The 15,778-nt window shown below is 42.1% G+C and overlaps 1 protein-coding gene across 1 annotated transcript in view; it reads right to left on the bottom strand.

Annotated features, from left to right (window-relative positions):
• Positions 1-15,778, bottom strand: part of LOC138262031 (histone deacetylase 9-like) — a 1,178,236-nt gene that overhangs the window by 1,035,459 nt on the left and 126,999 nt on the right. The gene's annotated exons all lie outside the window — the stretch shown is intronic.

A 15,778-nucleotide genomic window follows, 5' to 3' on the forward strand; every position in this document is an offset into this window, starting at 1 on the left:
AGTTTGGCAGTTGTAGCACAAATGTATTATATGTGTCAGAAACCAATTTCTTGATGTCTCAAATTGATAGATTTAAACCAGATAGATTCACCTCTGTCACAAAGTGCTTAGCAGCTCATTTAAGTTTGAGGAGTGACACCAGCTCACAGGGCACTTGCCTCCACCAACCACAGCAGAAGGCTGCCTACTATTTCTAGAGATCTTGGACTGTCTGGGAGGGTACTCCTTAGCAAAACGTCATCAGTTGATGCACTTTAATCAGTGTTGAATGCTGAACTGTACACTGTGTTTTTTGATCCTCCTGCATTCTCCTTTCCTTCTTGGCAACAAGACCCTCCCCACCCACCAAGGGGTTGCCGTTGAAATGCAACAGAAAAATGTAAAATGTCCCTAATGCACATGGAGCTTCCTCCTTGTGTGTCAGGAATGATTTCACATTTTCCTTTTGCAACCAGAGTGAAATCATATGGCAGTCCCCCGACGGAAAATCAAGGGCATGTTATTACTTCTGGAGCAGATGTTTTAATAAAAATATTAATGAATATTAATGTATTCTGAGTAATGGATTTGTGTAGATAATGTAATAGCTTACAAAAGTAATTCACACATTTGAAAATGTGTCCACATGAGTGGCCACCAATGTTCGCAAAGTATACTTATTAATGACTTATTAATATGAAATATATAGCTTATGTTTGATTAATGTAATAGTACATCATATTGAGAGTTATGCATTATGTATTAGCTTTATTAATTGTAGGTCTTAACTTAGCTGAGGTCTTGGCCTAGTTGCACGGCCTCATGTCAAGCTGTATTTCTAAACCGATTAATAAAATGTTTGCTTAGAGAATTAAATTGTGATTTACCACCATGCTGACCAAATGTGCTTGTAGCTAAAAGTCTTTCTCAGGAGAACCACGTGCTAGAAGATGCTGTTCTTGCTAAACTTAACATTGTAATGTGCGTAAGTATGACTTTCTCAGGTGAAAAAAAAGAAGACAATGACTGGAGTATAACCTGCAACAATATTGTTACCTGTTGAGCCGGATGATGAGGACCTTACAAAAGAAGCCAATCAGCGACATGTGAATCGTGTACTAGAAGAAACTGTAGATGTAAGGTTTTTGTCTTATTGGTCAAAGTGTGAACATGCAATCTCTTGACCAATAGGGACTTGGGAGTAGTTTTAGAAAATCTAACTAAGCCAGACTGCACTGGGAGAAGACACTGCTTTTTGTTCAATTTGCATCTTGAGAAGAGACGTGCTTAACTTTAATGCTTAAAGATTTTGCGTGTTCTGAACTTTGGTGCTGAATCCTGATGCCTTGCTGACTGAACTGATGTCCTGATGACAAAGAATATCTGAGCTTTCTGATCCAATTGAGGAGAGGTATATTGTTATGCATGTGTTTTGCTATGCTTATTTGCTTTTTCTTTCTAGGTACCAACCGCACTATTTTGATAGAGCCATAGTTAGATGTTTTCCAAATTTGGGTTCACTAAATTTTGTTACATGAAGCCCCACATGCTAATGCTAATCTGATGTTAGATAAGGATCCTCACTAATGAAAGTTCACTATAGGGAGTAACAGTCAATGTCTTTCCTTTGCTGAATCTAAATGTATGAGATATCGTTTGCACAATTGTTCTCGTTATTACTTTGCACCGTAACGTTAGAATGTGTAAATTATTAAAGCCTTGATTGGATTACGTTTCTTCCGCTGTTTTGGAGAGCCAGTGATGTTTCTGTATATTTATCATTTGATTTTGAGATTATCTTACGTGACATTAGCACTGTTAATATAGGGAAATAAATATTCTAACTTTTACTAAAAGGTGTGGTTATTCATGACTGAAAGGTCATGGTGTGTGATAATTACTGACTCCTATTGATTATTGATGTTACTGATTAATTAATGATTATTGATCTGCATGTACTGGACCTATGGTGGGAACATCTTAAATGCAAGTCAAAAGGTTCATCAACCTATTCGCATCCCCTTTTAAGTTTACTTAGTAAGGTCTGACACGCTAACACTACTGTGAGCTGGTACCTGGGTAGCTGGATCACCAAGTCAAGGGTTTACAACAGCAGAGCCAGCAGACGTTCTGCCATCAGAAAGCCAGCAGTTCCCCCTGTCTAATGAGGCAAGAACACGAGGTGCTACTCCCACCTGCCAAAATATATGAGCCCCTTAGTTTCTTAAAAGTTTACTAACTAAAACTGAATCCAAAATAGGGAGTCATTTGCATTGAATGAAACGAAATACACAAAAACATGTTAAAAGAGCTTTTCCTAAATGCTTCACCCAGATAACATATTAAAGTGACCAAATTCAATGAAGTGAATGTAGTTTTTCATTTGACGAAAGCAGCTAGCGAGTAGCAGGCATAGAAAGCCACAAAACCAAACTTTGTGTGGATGTCAATGCTCATGGTATGGCATGATCAATGACACACTCTGCATGTATGACCTTCTTTGTGCTTCAACATTTAAATGAACAAGCAAATATTTCAACCCTCATCAAGGGCTGCAAGCAAGTTAGTCAAAAATAATTGTGTTCTTTGACTGCACCAACATGTTTAACAATGTAGAACTCCCTTTTACATGTTTGCCAACATCTTTTCTAATGTAGGAACTTAAAAAAGATTCCAACTAATACTAAGCATGACACACATCAAGCAACCAGAAATGTAATCATCAAAGGGTATGTTCTGAAAAAGAAGTAAAGGAATCCTCAACTACACATGAGTATAAATAGACATGCTGAATTAATCTTCTGCCCTAAGTAATTTGATTGCTTCTACGTAAGTGTATATAGAGTGAATGTTGCAAATGTTTATAAGCTAAACCCTGAAAGAACGACACTGGTTTAAGTTTCTGGTCCGTAGCATTTTCAAAAATAACTGCATCATCTACATCACGATCCTCACCCCTGCCTATGTAGCTGACAAGCTCACCTGGTCCAGTAGCTCCTGACCTACCTGCAGTCAGGACACCATCAGACTTTAAAATGCATAAATACAGAAAAAAACAAAGCAACCAATCTTCTCCATCTGGGCATTCAGGACCTGAAACAACATGCATGTATTCATTTTGCCTCCACCAACCATGCTCCACTTTAGGAAAGAGTTGAAGATACATCTTTTTTAAAGAATATTACTCCACATCATTGTAGTGACCACTTTTGCTTTTAGAAACCAACTACCTCTCTAATCACATGTTGTACACCACTCTGCTATCATTCTGCTAGGCTTGCACTATTTCAACAGCACATATGTGTGTCCATATATACAATTATATTCACCAACTACACAATGTGAAACTACACTCACAGACATGACTTGTCTATGTCTTTTTATGAACTGTGGTTACATACCCTTGAGAATATACACATAGGGGCTCATCAAGGGAACATGCTTCACTGTGTTGCATGAAAGAGAGAGAGCAGAAAAGCTTAATATTTTCAAAGATATGGAACATTTCAGCTCTCTCACTGTGTGCTCCCTATCTCAAATGCAGGCACCCATCCACCATGGTGCAAACGTACATGCATTATAGGTAGGATTGTTGTTGTACAGGAAGGATCTCCTTCCTGCACAAAAACAATCCTTAGAGGTATGTTCCTCTTTCCATGTGTGCTACAAAATGGAGCACACATGGAAAGGGGAAGTAATGTGGAGAAAGTCTCATTGATACACCTCTAACAGGTAGGCTCACCATGCTGGCACAAACAAATGTTTATAGTCTTTCTAGGTTTGCATAAAAATTCATGGGTGGATGGCTGTAAATGCCCGTGCTCCAACCATGTATCACCTACCTGGTGCGAAGTAACACAAGGTAGCGGTATGCACTACATTGTGTTACTTTGGGCCAGATGTAGCAAGCAGTTTTGCACATTCTGGGCCTCATTCTCACCCTGGCGGTAATTACCGCCAGGGCGGAGGTCGGCGGTAGCACCACCAACAGGCTGGCGGTGCTCCGCCGGGCATTCTGACCGCGGCGGTACAGCCGCGGCCAGAAGCGGAAAGCCAGCGGGCTACCGCCGACTTTCCGCTGCCCGTCTGAATCCTCCATGGCGGCGGAGCGCGCTCCACCGCCATGGGGATTCAGACACCCCCTACCGCCATCCTGTTCATGGCGGCTCTCCCGCCATGAACAGGATGGCGGTAGGGGGTGCCGCGGGGCCCCTGGGGGCCCCTGCCGTGCCCATGCCAATGGCATGGGCACGGCAGGGGCCCCCGTAAGAGGGCCCCAAAAAGTATTTTAGTGTCTGCCCAGCAGACACTGAAATACGCGACGGGTGCAACTGCACCCGTCGCACCTTCCCACTCCGCCGGCTCAATTCTGAGCCGGCATCCTAGTGGGAAGGTTGATTTGCCCTGGGCTGGCGGGCGGCCTTTTGGCGGCCGCCCGCCAGCCCAGGGCAAATGTCAGAATCACCGCCGCGGTCTTTCGACCGCGGTGCGGTGTTCTGACGGCGGTACCTTGGCGGACGGCGACCGCCTCTGTGTCTATGGGAAAATGTGTTCATACATATGGCCCTTTATCTTTTGTAAACCACGCATAATCGCTTTGAGTGGCTTAGTAAATGTCAAAAAATATTTTGTGTTGGGGTTGCGCCACAAAAGTGACAAAACCCTGAACCAAAATCAAAGCAAATGTGGGTCACATTACATATACATGTAATATGGTGACCTATGCTTGTGTTTCTGTAGGTAAGCATCTACAATATACACTCCAGGAATCCAAATTATCTGTGCAATTCCTCGACAATGTCTCAACATAACTGTCTTTATATACCAGAATGTCAGACCCAAATGATGGCAACAGGTGTATGTAATGATATTTGTGAGTATAAATTACACACAAGTGTGTGACACTTTCCCATGTATAGTACACCTGAATTATGCATAGTGTTGGTACATGTGCCTAACAACTTTTTTTAATGCATAATTGGGTAAACAAATTGCTGCTAATCAATTCTCCAGTTTTTCAAAATGAGCTGTATTTTAAAGTTTTACAGATTGCCATATTAATAACTGAATTTTCAGCCCAAACTATAGCATTTTAATTTCTAAATATTAATGTCTTTCTTTCTCACCACTACCACTGCATTCAGAATTTAGTTCCTGCAACTCTCTTTTATGTACATTTCTATCACAGTATTGGCTGTCTCCAATTATGCATTTCTATAGCTGAAAGGGGGTCGAAATGCACCCAGATCCAGCACAGGTAGCATCACTGACTTATAGTAGCATCAGGTAAATATTTTGAATCACTGATTTTGTAAAGCATGTAATGTGAAACTTTGAGGTCAAATTATTTTTTTAGTTTGAAAGCATTTAGTTTCAACAAAGAAGTTTCAAATCCAAATGTTAACCATTACAACAATGTTCTAATGCCCACAACTTGGCTCTAATACCTAAAGTGAACAGGGATGGAGTTAGAATAGTAAATCTGCCTTGTTAAGTTACCAACTAATCAGGCTAAAAGCAAGGCTTAACCTTATGATCTGTTCAAGTTTCTAAGGCAGGTTTTACATCTTTTTCTTTTAAATCTTTTCTCATGTGAAAAGATTTTATTGCAAGAAAACAGTCAGATTTGTACCTCATATTGAGTGTATTTGTTTGATTATATATGTATTCTGAGTATCTCATAACATGGAACATTTATAAGAGGAGGGGAAAAGAACAGGGGAGGGCTAAAGAGAGAAGAAGAAGAATAGTCTAGGGAATAGTATAAGACTTGTACAAGAAGTCTCTTGAAATAGCTTAGTGCGAGTTAAACTTTTGAAAATATAGATCAAGTGTTGACCATAAAAGATGAAAGGACTTTTTGTTGAATAATCAATGTATAAGGTTAGCAGCTCTCCAGAAAAAGCATACCCATGCAGATCACGTGTATATGATATGTTATCATTTTTCCAGTTTGCAAGGATAGTTTTGCTACCACGTGCAAGCAAAATGTCAATGAGGAAATACTCCCATGATGTCAGTGAGTTTAGTGTAGTCGAGTCTGATGTTGCATGTATATCCAGGGACATTCTGTTATGTGATAGTGAAATTTGTTTGTTGAATGTGCTTGGGAGTGTTGCTTGAATCAATAGCCAGAAGGGAGCAATGTGTTTGCAGTAGAATAGCAGATGTTCTAGATCACCTAAAGAGGGTTGGCAAAGCCAACAAGCAACTAAAGAAAGGAGACCACGTTTATACAGCAGTTTCAGAGTCCAGAATGCCCAACATGTTGTCCATTATTTGCATTGTAAGATGAGTGTCAAAACTTTGGGGGTGATTCTGACCCTGGCGGTCCATGACCGCCATGGCGGTGGTCGGCGGTAGTACCGCCAACAGGCTGGCGGTGCTTCCCGGCCGATTCTGACCGCAGCGGTAAAGCCGCGGTCGGAAAAGGGGAGCCGGCGGTTTCCCGCCCGGTTCCCGCCGGCCCAGGGTATCCGCCATGGTGGCACTGCTTGCAGCACCGCCATGGGGATTCCGACCGCCTTCCCGCCAGCCTGTTTCTGGCGGTGTCCACCGCCAGAACCAGGATGGCGGGAACGGGTGCCGTGGGGCCCCTGGGGGCCCCTGCACTGCCCATGCCACTGGCATGGGCAGTGCAGGGGCCCCCTAACAGGGCCGCACAAAGATTTTCACTGTCTGCTGTTCAGACAGTGAAAATCGCGACGGGTGCCACTGCACCCGTTGCACACCTTCAACTCCGCCGGCTCAATTCCAAGCCGGCTTCATTGTTGAAGGGGCTGTACCGCTGGGCCGGCCGGCGGTCTTCTGGCGGTCACCCCGCCGGCCCCGCGGGAAAGCCAGAATGTCTTTTGACCGCGGAGCGGTCTTTCGGCGGGAACCGCTTGGCGGGCGGCGACCGCCGACCGCCGCGGTCAGAATCACCCCCTTTATGCATTAGTATGAACTTCCATATATTCGGCCATTGTGATGATGGTATGGGGTCTATATTGTGCTTAAAGCATGATGCATCCCATGTTTTTTGGATCTCGCTCATAAAAATAAAAGAGGTTTTCTTTAGTATTTTATAGACTATGGAGACTATATGGCTTTTAGAATTTAAGGTATGGAGGACGTTGAGACAGTCTGCTTTATGTGGCTTCTTAAAACTTCTGAGGGCAACTCTGAGGGACAAGAAATTACAGAAATCAATTGGTTGGAGAGCGTATTTAGCTGCTAATGCAGCAATAGTTAGTGCGACTTCCAGGGTCAATGTCCTCAACAAAGAGTAAACCTATAGAGACCCAAAATTCCCAGAAAGACGGGTTAGGATCAAATTTTATTGATAGATTTAACCATAGGGAGGAAAATTCAGAGTCTTTGATCCTAGGAGGGAAGCATTTATCTAATCTTTGTTTGGCAGCTGTGGCTGAATCTTTAATGATTTGGTAAGAATAGGGAAACTTAATGTCCTTTGTTGATAGGATACTGATGGGGGAGAGATGGGTGGTTAGGTCCACTTCTATCTCCACCCAAGTAGGGCTAAGAAGAGTCAATGGGTGTAGACACCAAGGTCCATATTTATACTTTTTTAGCGCCGCATTTGCGTTGTTTTTCAACGCAAAATCGGCGCAAAACTTCAAAATACAATTGTATTTTGGAAGTTTGTGCTGCTTTTGCGTAAAATAATTACGCAAATGCAGCGCTAAAAAAAGTATAAATATGGGCCCAAGTGACTAATCTGATTAAGAAGGCAGTTTGGTAAAAGAAGAAGTTGGAAAGGTTAATTTGACCCTGTTGTTTGCTTGATTGCAGTTTATGTAAAAATATTCTTACCTTTTTCCCTTTCCAAATGAATGTTGTGATTTGAGCTTCGAGAGATGTGAAGAAGGAGTTAGAGAAGAGCAGAGGTAACATTTTAAGATAAAAGTTGACAAGGTGAAATAAGCATCTTAACTGTTTCAGCCCTCCTCCACCATGTAATGAATTTTGGAGACCATTCCTCAGTAAGCTTTTCAATTTTTGCAAGAAGGGAGATTTCTATATGGTTCTTAGTTTTTAAAATAGACTTTGCAAACTCAATACCCAAGTATTTAAGTTTGCGTGGCTGCCATTTAGGATTTGTGGATGAAGCCATAAATGGAAGACATAAATTGTTAATGGGAAATACTTAATTTAAGGAGTTCCCAGCGGTCTTAGCATACTCTGGGATTACATTTACAATTTCAGGAGTGGCACTGTCTGGCTCAGTGGAAAAGATTAGGACGTCATCCACATATGCAGCCAGTTTCTGAGAGCCGCTTTTGATACCTTTAATTTTTCCATTAACACGATTATAATGTAGTAGAGGTTCATTTGATAGAAGAATCAGTAGAGGGGATAAAAGACAACTTCAAAAGCTTCTGAAATATGTCCATTCAATGTAATACGGGCTGTTGGGTTACAGTAGATAGCCATGGCCAAGCAAATACATCTAGTCCCTAGATTAAATTTCTTTAAGGTGGCATGTAGAAAGGGTCAGGAAACTTTGTTGAATGTTTTTTCTGTGTCTAGAGCCGTCACCATAGTCGGAGAGGGCAAAGGTTTTGCTTCCTCTAAAACATGAGAGAAGTTCCTAATGTTATCAGCTGCATGATGGCCTTTTACAAAGCCTGTCTGGGAAGAGTGTATAAGTAACAGAAGTACTTTCTCAAGTCCTAGTGCCAAAAATGTAGTATAAATTTGTGCTCTGTATTTAATAGTGAGATTGGTCTAACTTTTTTTGTAACCAAAGGGTCCTTCCCCTCTTTGGAATAACCACTATATGTGCCTCTGAGAAAGAACTTCCGAGTTAGACAATTGAATCCAATTTATGAAAGATGATAAGAATATGAGGCTGTAAGATTTATTGGTAGGTGTGGTAAAAGGAAGGCAGAAGACCACCCAGGCCAGGAGCTCTTTTTGGTTTCAACGATTTAATACCCAAGCAAATTTCTCCCTGTGTAATGTGGTTGTTAATTTGGGTGAGGGCCTCCTGTTAGACTGTGGGCAGTTCAAGAGCTTCTAAAAATGATTTACATGCAGCTGCAAAGTAAATACTACCTGGTTTTGTAGGTTTATACAATTGCAAATAGAAATTATGAAAAGTCTCTACAATGTTTGTAGGGTCAGTTTGTAGGCATCCTAAATGATCTTCAATGATCAAAATGTTGATAGATTTTGTAGTATTCTTGAAGGTAAGAACCAGCAGTATCTCAGCTTTATTTCACTCTAATACGTTTCTGGATTAAAGTTTGGTTGGCCACATATGGGTTCTTTTGCTAAGTATATTGTTGAATTTGTATTTAAGTTGCTTGATTTTGGAGGGACTGTTAGACTTAAGGTCTTTGATTCTCTAGTGTTCTAAAATGTGATTTTCTTTCTCCAAGATATTTAGCTTCAAGTTCAACTGCTTGTTTTTATTTGCCATGACGCCTAACATAACACTCTAATGGTAGCTGTGTGTATGAGAGGAAAAAGTAAAATTACTACCCGCTGGGTTATGAACACGCCATATGTCGGTAAGTTCATTCTTTACAGGATGTTTGTGAACCAAATCATGTGAATCTGTCCAGGGTGGTGTCATAAGGTAAATTAAAGTCTCCTGCTAGTATAAGCTTGTTTTTTATGGGATTTCTAGGAGTCTCTGGTTTAGAGAAGTCCACAATATTAGATCATCCATCATTGGGGCATACATGTTCACAATGTAAAAGGAGGAGTTGTTTTTGGTGAGTTTGGTAATAAGCCATGTATCTTAGTCATCGTGGACAATAGTATCAAGCTGGCACTTTGCATGTGTCGAAATCAAGGTGAAAACCCATTTTTTCTTGTTATAGGCTGGGGAACAAGCATATTCAGATATCGAATTGTGTTGCATGTTGGAGGCTTCAGTTAGGCCGGCTCTTCTCTCTTGGAGAAGAAAGACATCATTTTTCAATTTGCTGCAATAATCTAGAATCTTTTTCCTTTTGATAAGATGGTTTAACCCCTTGATATTAAGGGAGACAATCTTAAGAAGGACCTGAGACATATCTAAAGTTTGGTCTAGATTGGACGGGCTTCAGTTAAGCCGGCTCTTGCTTCTTGGAGAAGAAGGAAATCACTTTTCAATTTGAGGCAATAGTCTAGAATTTGTTTTCCTTCTGATCGGATGGTTTAATCCCTTGATATTAAGGGAGACAGTCTTAAGAAGGACCTGAGACATATCTAAAGTTTGGTCTAGATTAGGTATTCAACCTCTGTAAGGAGGGAGACTCCAAAGAAAGAGAGGAGAATAGAAGATGCAGAAAGGAAAGGAGGACACACTTAGTCCTGTGTACACACTGCATAATAACGTTACATGAGATAAGCAAACATTTTTTCCAACTTTCACTGTAGGTAAACAATACCTCAATAATGCATAACCAAACCCCAACCAACCCTCAACCCCTTAAGAGCCTAACCCTGAAGCAAGAATGGGAGCCATGAAGGCCTCAGAACAAAAAGGCAGCAGCCGGATCGTGAGACCAGACCCAAACTGGAATATGACAATATCATAAGCAACTGTAGTCAGATATGATCAACATACAAACGTTTGTCATGGATGGAATATAATAGAATAGTAAACATTTCTTTAGATGATTCACCATTGAAAATTAACATCAAAATATTGAACATATACCCTCGATAAGGAGCATGACTTGTTCAGGTATATCAAATATTAATGCAACCAAAGTTTGTGGGCAAAGATAAGACATATATTGTTAGCGATGAAATGACAGTGGTCATTAATACCACCAAATATTGGCCACAAGTGTGTTCAAGGCTGTTTTAGAAAACTACACTGGATGTTTCTTTAGAGCCCCTGGTGCTGTATTCTCTATCCTGCAACCATCTCAGGATGTTGCAGGATAGAGCCTCAGCCTGGAGTTCGATCTGCAACGCGTGTGACCTCAAGGGCCCAATGACTCCTGCACCGACTCCGAACCGACACCGCAACGTCTGTGACGCCGCTCTCCGGCGCTCACCGTGAGGACCTCAATGCCCTGCAAATCCAAGGTACTGTTTGCGGGTCTTCCTGACACCGTAGCTGGCCTGCAACGTTGCGGCCGACCTGAACTGTTGGTTTTGTTGATCACGACGCCGTCATAGACCTAGGTGGAGCTATCGACTTCAAGGAACTGTAGTTTTGAGTAAATCTTGCAGAATTCATATTTTTCTTACTGTATGTTGGATTTTTATCGTATTTGGTCTTGTTTTATATTGATAAATATTGGCTATTTTTCTAAAACTGGTGTGGTGTCCTTTTGTAGTGGTTCCACTTATTACTGTGTGTTATGTGCAAATGCCTTACACATTGCTTCTGAGATAAGCCTGTCTGCTTGTGCCAAGCTACCAAGGGGGTGAGCAGGGATTATCTGAGCGGGTATCTCCCTTATCCTGGCTAGAGTGAGGGTCCCTACTTGGACAGGGTGCAACTGACTGACAACTAGAGACCCCATCTCTAACACTGTCATTTCATCGCTAACGCTGATTATAGTATATTCACAATAGTTGAGCTTAGGATAAATGCAGGTGAGGTGAGTGTAAGGTGAATGTGCTTAAACTTTAGGCTGTATGCATCCTTTTTCACTAGACACAGTGGCCATTTTATACACATTGGCCTTTGGGAAATAAGACGATTTACATCAAGCTTAGGTAAACAAATGGTACCTATAGAGATACACAATTGTTTGTCTAAACTAGTCAATACCGCTCAAGCCACATCCTGAGGTGGTTGCAGGATAGAAAATACAGCACCAGGGGCACTAAAGAAACACCCAGTGTAGTTTTCTAAAACAGCCGTGAACACACTTGTGGCCAATATTTGGTGGTATTAATGACTACGCTGTTGCCTGCCACTAGGTTGTTGCCCCTGATGTGCAGCCTCAGCAGACATCATTATCAGACATCATATGAGGTAGCTTTACCAAATTTGGCCGTATTTGACAGTATTTGAAATCTCATCAGTGGAACAGAAAGAACAGTGGAACAGAAGAGCACTAACCATGGAAACGTGAGATGCAGCAGGCACAGCAGCATATGTCTATACTTAGTTTCAATGTATATTGACACAAAACAACCTGTTCTGGATAGAAGTAAGCAATACTAGGCACTAGTCATATCCACTTTTAACATCGGAAAATGCACCTTGTTGTTGAGATACTTTGTCGCTACTACACTAATTCTGACATATTTATCCTCAGTATGCAGCCCTCAGTACGTTGCCATATCTAACCAAGTCAAAGAAATTTACAAGTTTTTCCTCATTGTTTAGCAATGTTTTCAAAGTAACCATATGGACAAGAGTGTTGCAGACAGAACCACATATCCTCGAGGTGAAATATCTCAGCTAGAGGCCCAGTAGCAGAACATTATCGGAGCTGGTGTATCGCTCGTGATCACCATTTTGAGGAAAGGATTCAGTTATCGAGCCTTAACAATATTTCCTTTTAAACTTACTTTTAGCTGGTCATATCAATATCTGTTAAGCAACTCCCAGGGGAGAGTGACTGACATGGTGGCCAACTTAGCATCAGGGGATTGGTTAAAGACCACAGTGTGGTATCCAGTTTGAATTGTCGAGAATTTGAGGAGAAATAGGTGCCATTTTAAATAACTGAGATTTAGGGATCGTGAGCACACCAGATCGCCTATAAGCATGCTGCACTGCAAAAACCTCCTTGAGCCTTCAACAATCTGTCACCAGAGCTTCATTGGTATTCGGCAGTACTTTTTGAAGCTGAATAGGTGCTTGGGGAGATTAAAGGCCACCTTATAGTGCAGCCCGGGTCAGGAGCTCTGCCGTCATGCCACCATCTTCGTTGAGCGTTAGCCAAGGCTCCCCTCCCCCAGAAACAAATCTAAATTTTCTTTTCAATCTTTCAACATAAACATTGTTTTTAGACTATATTATTATAATCTGAGTTATATTTGTAACAATAGCATTGTCTACGTTGTTTTCATTTGGATGGAAAGAAGTAGGGATTTTATGAGAAACTGGGTCACTGGTTGAGGGGTGGTAAAACCCTACTTAAGCAGCAGTCAGAATCCATGTCAGGGTGAGGCACAGGGAAAGTCCAACTTAAGCTGTTCTCAAACCCCTGGTAGCTTGGCATAGAGCAGTCAGGCTTCACCTAGAAGCAGTGTGTAAAGTATTTATGCAGCACTTCAAACAGTAAAACAGTAATAAGGTAAAAACACCACACAGCAAAAATTCCACACCAATTTAGAAAATATAGTTAATTTGAATAAATAAACCAAGACCAAAATGGCAAAACTCTGATCAGTAGAACCAGAGATATGCAAGTTTGAAATTTGAAAACAGTGCCAAAAAGCACGAAGCACTAACTGAGGATATCTGGTCACACCAGACCAGGACAAAGTCACAGGTTCATGCTGACCATGATGGAGTGATAGTTTGCGATAGGGATCCAATTAAGGCCCGCTGAATAAGAGTACCTCAAATCCTGGTTTGAGGAGCATTGCAAGGCCCAGTGGTTCTGAGGAGCAGTGAAGCAACAACCTGTGTCATCGTGGCTGCCATCAGCGAGAGATTTGTGATGCAAGGACCTGTGTCAGGAAAGCTTTGTACAGGTGATGGTTCCAATGTGGGCTGAGGGGTCGATGTGGAGTCCTTGCATTGATAGAACCCTCACATAAGAGGCAATGTGCCGGTTCTGCTTGGGATTGCACCACTCAGCAGAGTAGATGCGTTGGTTCTGCTTGGTCCACAGTTGGGCTGGCACAGCACATTTAGGCCCACTTCCAAGAGTCTAGGACTGGGGTCGCACTACTTGGCAGCATAGGACTCACAGCGTGCAGAGTCCAGGTGCTGAGTTCAAGGTTGTTGGAGCCTTCTGTCCATGAGGCTGTAGTCAGGAGGCCAGCCAAATAGCCATTGGAGTCACTTTGGGGACGTGGGCTTCAACAGATGCAGGTCCAGTCCTCCGTACCCAGACAAGAGCGCAGCAGGTCAGTACAGCAGAGCAGTAGTTCCTTCAGAGCAGCAGTCCAGAAGAGTGGCAGTCCTATCAGCAGCACAGCAGTCCTCCTTCTTGGCAGAGTATCCACAGGTCCAGATGTGTACCAAAGAGTTGGTGTCTGGGGTCCAATATTTATACGTGGCCCTTTTTTTAAAGTGGGAGACGCTTCTAGAAGTTTTCCTGTGACGACCCAAGGCATCCTGCCTTCCCTGTCCTGGCTCCAGACTAACTAAAGGGTGTATGTAGCCCTTTGAGAAGAGAGAGGACACATCCTTTTCAGGTGTAAGCAGGCTTGTGCCTAGCTTTGCCCTTCCATCATGCCAGTGATGGCCCATCCAGGCATGCCTAATCTCGCTATTGTATGTGGCTACAAAGGAGGAGTACACCAAGCCCAACTGTCAGCTACACCAAGTCATGTGGCCCAGAGACAGTATACAGGTACTAAATGACTAAGACAAGAAAATGCCACCTTTCTAAACTAAAAAGAACAGATGATGGACAGAATGCTAAGCAAATTAAACATTCATCCCCAGTCGTAGATCTGGAATTAATCCATCGTATTTTGCTCACCTCGCCACCCTAGTTTGGACCGAGCCTTATGAAAATTATTGTAAAATTGTGTCCCTAACATCAAAGGTATCACAAAACAATTATAAAATGCACATTCCCAAACACTGTTAAACTTGGTGTAAAATGCATAGACAAGTAACGGTTTAGATCAGAAATATTTATTTCTTTTTAGGGCTGTGGAATCTTATAGGTCAGTTCATTAGTGCAGGACAGGTTATTAGCTTTAAGAATTTAAGGAATTATTTCCAAACCCCCTACAGTTTACTTCAAATAAAAAACAACACGTATTCTGAAAAGTGAGAAGAAAACTATGTATGCCACTATTCAATAATCCAAATCTTTATAGTGATGTTGGTTCAATTTGTAAAAGTTGACCTTATTACAGTTGGTTAGGGTGAGACTATGAACAAAACAATTAGTATGTGTTAGAAATGGGGTCTTTGGTTGGCAGTCAGGTTACCCCCCCGTCCAAGCAAGGACCCTCACTCTAGTCAGGGTAAAGGAGAATCACCCTCAGTTAACCCTCGCTCACATCCTCGGGAGCTTGGCACAAGCAGGCACGCTTAACTTCAGAGTCTAGCTGTAAAGTATTTGTACCAACACACACAGTAACTCTGTGACAACACTACAAAATGACACAACACAGGTTTAGAAAAATAAAAATTATTTATCTTAACAAAACAAGACCAAAATGACAAAAATCCAACATACACAATTAAAGTTATTAATTTTAAAAGCAAAAGAGTCTCAAATCCTTTGGTAAACAGTAAAAACACTGTTAGCGTTGAAAAGTACCTAGGTAGCGTAAAAAAACACACACGGTCGAGTGTGTGTCGAAAAAGGTTAGCGATGCGTTGATTTCTCATCCGCAAGCGAGACCGTGCGTTGTTTCTCCTTCTCGGGTTGGCGCGTATCGTTTTTCCTCTCTGCAGGAGAGCGATGCATTGATCCAGGCAAGCACTCGGGTCTGGGCAAGCGTTGCGTCATTTTTCCTCGCCCAGCAAGGTTTGCATTGAAAATCCTGCCGCACGGTATCAGCAAAACCGCGCTGTGTGGGTTGCACTGTTACCAGCCTCCGTTTGCGGTATGGTGTGTTGTTTCTCCAGCCGCGTGCATAGATCTTCCAGCCGCGCTGCAGGCAGAGCATTGATTTCAGCCGCAAAACTGGCGACGCATCGTTTCTTCAGTCACGTTTCGGAGGTTGTGTCGGAAATTTACGCGCACAGCGG

This window comes from Pleurodeles waltl, chromosome 10 (genome assembly GCF_031143425.1).
Source record: "Pleurodeles waltl isolate 20211129_DDA chromosome 10, aPleWal1.hap1.20221129, whole genome shotgun sequence".
In the NCBI taxonomy this organism is placed as follows: domain Eukaryota; kingdom Metazoa; phylum Chordata; class Amphibia; order Caudata; family Salamandridae; genus Pleurodeles; species Pleurodeles waltl.